The following is a 6,003-nucleotide window of genomic DNA, read 5'->3' as shown; positions in this document are numbered from 1 at the left end:
TTTTTGTGGTTATTTAATATCTCTTCCCTCACGAGAGTTCCTCCCTCCGTGAAGACAGCTTCTTGAGAGGCTGTGTCTGTCCCTCATTTGTTGAATCAATACATGAATGAAAGGGAACCATTTACAAAGACGCTTTTCCCCTCCATCCCCGGCAGTATAAAATATGCAGAGATTCTTACTGTTTTAAACCTTTTTATTTTAAAATAGGATGTTGGATATATCTTTATAATTTGCCTAACTAAAAGGCCTAGGGCTTAAGTGTTTTTCTAAAAATAAATGAGAAGTTAGTCACCAAAGCTGAAGTCGAGCAGTATAAAGAAACTCTGGCACTTGGAGACCACAGGTCACCCTGGATGGGACTGAAGGTCTGAGTGACCCTCAGACTCTCAGGCCAGTAGTCTCTGCCGGAAATTTTCCTCAGCACAGGGCCAGTGAGACTACAGCTCCCCTTTCCTCAGCAGCCTGCAGCGCTCACGGCCTTTTCTCTGATATGCTGTGACTTCATCTCTATTAATGGATATTTTAGGCTCCATCCCAAGTGGTTTGCTGTTTTAAAGCAGAAATGAACATCCTTTTACAATGTTCTTTGTACATTTATGTGAGGATTTCCACAGTGTAAATTCCTTGAAATGGACTTGCCAGATTATAGGGATAACTTGTTTTAAATTATTGATAGATATTGCTGAATTGGTCTCTAAAAAGGCTTTGCCAGTTCATACTCACTCCAAGGGTATCCTTTCGCCCCCCACACTGGGTATCACTTTGTATTAATTTACAATTTTAAGCTACCAATGAGGTTAAACTTTTTTGCATATGTTAAACTGCCCTTTGTATTTCCCTTGTGAACTGTTTATTCAAATTCTTTGAGCAGTTGAGATGGAACCCCAAATATAAAAGTAAACTCCTATATTTTATTCTATTACTTGAGTGGGGTTTTTAATGTGTAGATCTTTAATCTATCTGACATTTTTTTTTAATGAGTTGGAATTCTAACTTTGTATTTAATATTTATGACTTTTTTTTTTTTTTACAAGTGGGAAGTAAAGTTGTCCTTTTCTTAATATTTAAGATATCATCTTTATCATAGATTAAATCCTATGCACATGTAAGGCTATTTCCAGACTTTCTATTCTGTTCCTGCTGACTCTATTTGTCTACTTCTGGCTCTAGCCTACATTGTTTTAATTATTGCAGCTTTAAAACACATGCCTGGTACCAAGTAGGCACTCAACAAATATTTGTTACTCTCTAAATGTACTCTTCTGAATATACTTTAGAATCAATTAGTCAAGTTATTTATTTATTTATTTATTTAAAAAGACACGTTTATTCAGCGTCATGATCAGACTATTACATTTAGCAATCAACAGCATGGGTGCAAAAAAAAATCTACATTAAAACCCTTTGTTGGAATGCTTTACACTTTCCACAGAACAGAAACTAAAATAACCTGTTATACAATTAGTCACAAATACAGTCCTCGAGTTTTTTTTGCCCATACACATGAGTATTGTCTAAGACATGTCTTCTTTGTAGCAGCTAGGCCCTGCCACCACTGTGCTTGGCTGAGTTCACAAATCTGTTGTACCCTGTAGCTTCCCTGTCACTTCTCTGGCTCTCCTCTCCCGCTAAGCTTTGTTTCCTGGCAGTAATTAAAACCTTCTGCCACTGCCATAGCTACTGCTGCTGCTGGAACCACCATAGCCACCTTGGTTTCGTGGTTTGGCAAAGTATTGGCCTCCACCACCACAGGGGCCAGAACTTCTGCCTCCAAAATTTCCTCCTTTCCTGGGTCCAAAATTTAAAGATTGATTGTTGTAATTGCCAAAATCATTGTAGCTTCCACCACCTCCAAAATTGCTTCCATCATTACCAAATCCATTATAGCCCTCCCCACTGCCACCATATCCACCACCACCGCGGCTGCCACCAAAGGCATCTCAACCACTGAAGTTTCCTCCACGACCAAAGCTGTCATTCCCACCAAAACCACCTCCAAGACCACCACCAAAGTTTCCAGAACCACTTCGACCTCTTTGGCTGGATGAAGCACTAGCCATCTCTTGCTTAGATAAGGCTTTCCTTACTTCACAGTTGTGGCCATTCACAGTGTGGTATTTCTGAATGACAATCTTGTCTACGGAGTCATGGTCACCAAAGCTTACGAAAGCAAAGCCTCTCTTTTTGCCACTGCCTCGGTCAGTCATGACTTCAATCACTTCAATTTTCCCATACTGTTCAAAATAATCTCTTATGTGATGTTCTTCAGTGTCTCCTTTAATGCCACCAATAAAAATCTTTTTCACAGTTAAGTGGGCACCAGGTCTTTGAGAATCTTCTCTTGAGACGGCCCTCTTTGGTTCCACAACTCTTCCATCCACCTTGTGTGGCCTTGCATTCATGGCCATATCCACCTCCTCTGCAATGGCATAGGTGACAAACCCGAAGCCTCTGGAGCGCTTGGTGTTTGGATCCCTCATTACCACACAATCTGTGAGCGCTCCCCATTGCTCAGAATGGCTCCTCAGACTCTCATCGGTTGTTTCAAAGCTCAAACTTCCGATGAAGAGCTTCCGCAGCTGTTCGGGCTCTTTGGGAGACCCTGACTTAGACATGATGTCAGTGGAGGGGGGAGACGTCAACGGTGCTCACTTGGCGGCGTCCATGGGCAAAAAGCCGTCAAGTTATTTTAAAACCCACTGAGTTTCAATTCTTTTACTTTCAAACTCCTTGAGCATTTCTATTTTAGGTATATCTTTTATTGATAGCATATATTTTCATTTAGTTTTTTAAAACTGTATCTGAAAGTATTTTCTTTCAGTTGGCAAGTCTCTCCCATTCAATTATTGTTATGCAGATAGATTTAGTTGTGTCATCTTTTATAGATTCAGATTGCTTTTTAATACCCCCTCGTTTTCCCTCATTTGCTTTCTGGTCTGTGTTTTCTTTGTTGTTTCTCCCCAACCCCAACAATTTGAAAAATGTATACTTTTTAGAAATTAATCTTTATCTTTTTACTTATAAATAAATATCCTTAAGGCTGTGTAACTCCAAAGTTGCTCCTCTTAGAAACCTAGACACCAACAGAGCAAGACAAAAATTAGAGATACTGATGACCTAAACAATACAATTAATAAATTTGATCTATTAGGTATAATAGAACCCTATACCCAATAGAGAATTCACATTTTTTTGAGCCCCAGAAGAACATTTAAACTGGCCAGAAGAAGCTGTAATAAATTTCATAGAATCAGTATCATACAGACCATGTCATCTGCCCCTAATGCACTAAAATTAGAAACTAATAACAAAAGTCATGCTTAAAAACACATGCCTCTTGCAATTTTGCTGGTTCTGCTGTCCCCTCTGATCTCTTCTGCCTGCCCCTCCCTCGTGGATTGCTAGGTGGCTGTGGGAAACTTGAAATTCTTCTCACTCTACACAACAATTCAGCTTCTCTAGCCTCTCCTTGAAAACTCAAACCAGTGTAGCATTGCCCCTGTGGACAGCAATTAGAGGCTGTGGTAAGGATATTCTACACAGCTAGGGAGGCCAGGCAAGGCTGGACTGCATGAGAGATGCTGAAATGATATCAACAGAGGAGCAGGAGTTACCTTGGCAAAGAGGAGGGAAGAGTGTGCCAGGGAGAGGAAATAGCAGGTGCAAAGGCCCTGTGGCAGGAAGGAGCAAGGTAAAATACAAGAGATGGAAAGGAGGCCGGCTTGACTAGGCCACTATGAGTCAGGGAGAGGCTGTAGAGGTAGGTTGGCACAATATCATTTGGGCCTCACTGGCCAGGCTGAGGCTGGCTGCCCTTATTCTAAGAGCAATCAGAAACCATTATGACTTTTTTTTGTTTTTGTTTTTAATTTGTTATTGTTAAATATAACACAAATTCAGAAAATCATATAAAGCAAGTGTATCATTTAATGAATTACTGTCAAGTAAACATCACAGATAGGAGGAAACTAAGGAGACATGATGACCAAATGCAATGTGGGATCCTGGATTGGATCTTGGAAAAGAAAAAATGATGTTAATGGAAAAACTGGTAAAATCTGAATAAAGTCTGTAGTCTAGTTAATGATATTGTACCAAATGTTGGTTTCTTAGTTTGGACGAATGTACCTGTAAAATGTTAACATTAATGGAAGCTGGGTTAAGGATAAATGGGAACTCTCTGTACTATTTTTGGAGCTTTTCTGTAAACCTAAAATTATCCCCAAAGTTAAAAAAAAAATTAAGCTGACAAATACCAAAAACATCCTCAAATCCAGAAAATAATGTAATTAAAAAATCTAACCACCTCACATACTTTTGTAATACTTTTCTCCTGCTGCTTTTGGTTTCATTTGACCATGTCTTCACATAACAATGATTTTGTAATATTTTCTAAAGATAGAATGAAAGGTCTTTTCTCCTTCAGACTGTACTACAAAGCTACAGTAATCAAAAGAGTATGGTACCGGCACAAAAGCAGAGATGTAGATCAATGGAACAAAGTAGAGAGCCCAGAAATAAATTCATGCACTTATGGTCAGTTAATCTACAATAAAGGAGGCAAGAATATACAATGGAGAAAAGACAGTCTCTTCAATAGATGGTGCTGGGAAAACGGGACAGCTACATGTAAAAGAATGAAATTAGAACATTTTCCCACACCATATATAAAAATAAACTCAAAAGGGATTGAAAATCTAAATGTAAGGTCAGAAACCATAAAACTCCTAGAAGAAAACATAGACAGAGCACTCTTTGACATAAATTGTAGCAATGTATATATTTTTTTGGCTCTGTCTCCTAAGATAAAAGAAATAAAACAAAAAATAAATGGGACCCAATTAAGCTTAAAATCTTTTGCACAGCAAAAGAAACCATCCACAAAACAAAAAGACAACTTACTGAATGGGAGAAAATATTTGCAAATGATATGACTGATAAGGGGTTAATACCCAAAATACACAGGCAGATCATACAACTCAACATCAAAAACAAACAAACAAACAACCCAATTAAAAAATAAGCAGAAGACCTGAACAGACATTTTTCCAAAGAAGAAATGCAGATGGCCAACAGCCACATGAAAAAATGCACAACATTGTTAATCATCAGGGAAATGCAAATCAAAACCACAATGAGATATCACCTCACACCTGTCAGAACAGCTATCATCAAAAAGACCACAAGTAACAAATGTTGGTGAGGATGTGGAGCAAAGGGAACCCTTGTGCACTAAATGTACAAGTGAAAAGGTAAGTTGGTGCAGCCACTGTGGAAAATGGTACAGAAGTTCCTCAAAAAACTAAAAACACAACTACCATATGATCCAGCAATTCCACTCCTTGGTATATATCTGAAGAAAATGAAAACATTAATTTGAAAAGACATATGAACTCCCAGTGTTCATAGCAGCATGTTTACAATGGCCAAGATATAGAAGCAACCTAAGTGTCCAACAATATACATACAATGGGTGCTCGCTTCGGCAGCACATATACTAAAATTGGAACGATACAGAGAAGATTAGCATGGCCCCTGCACAAGGATGACACGCAAATTCGTGAAGCGTTCCATATTTTTTAGACATTTCTCCAAAAAAGATATACAGATTGCCAACAAACACATGAAAGAATGCTCAACATCATTAATCATTAGAGAAATGCAAATCAAAACTACAATGAGATATCATCTCACACCAGTCAGAATGGCCATCATCAAAAAATCTACAAACAATAAATGCTGGAGAGGGTGTGGAGAAAAGGGAACACTCTTGCACTGTTGGTGGGAATGTAAATTGATACAGCCACTATGGAGAACAGTACGGAGGTTCCTTAAAAAACTAAAAATAGAACTACCATACGACCCAGCAATCCCACTACTGGGCATATACCCTGAGAAAACCATAATTCAAAAAGAGTCATGAACCAAAATGTTCATTGCAGCTCTACTTACAATAGCCAGGACATGGAAGCAATCTAAGTGTCCATCAACAGATGAATGGAT

General features: G+C 38.6%; 1 non-coding gene and 1 pseudogene across 1 annotated transcript; one reads left to right on the top strand and one right to left on the bottom strand.

Moving 5' to 3' along the window:
- Nucleotides 1-1,385: 1,385 nt before the first annotated feature.
- LOC137777510 (heterogeneous nuclear ribonucleoprotein A1-like) lies at nucleotides 1,386-2,615 on the bottom strand (annotated as a pseudogene).
- A 2,858-nt stretch (nucleotides 2,616-5,473) lies between these two features.
- LOC137778192 (U6 spliceosomal RNA) lies at nucleotides 5,474-5,580 on the top strand. Its single transcript, XR_011076772.1, has one exon. It is a non-coding gene; the product is annotated as a U6 spliceosomal RNA (small nuclear RNA).
- Nucleotides 5,581-6,003: the final 423 nt, after the last annotated feature.

This window comes from Eschrichtius robustus, chromosome 15 (assembly GCF_028021215.1).
Source record: "Eschrichtius robustus isolate mEscRob2 chromosome 15, mEscRob2.pri, whole genome shotgun sequence".
NCBI lineage: Eukaryota > Metazoa > Chordata > Mammalia > Artiodactyla > Eschrichtiidae > Eschrichtius > Eschrichtius robustus.
The sequence above is the reverse complement of the archived record's forward strand: the minus strand, read 5'-3'. Positions and strand labels throughout refer to the sequence as shown.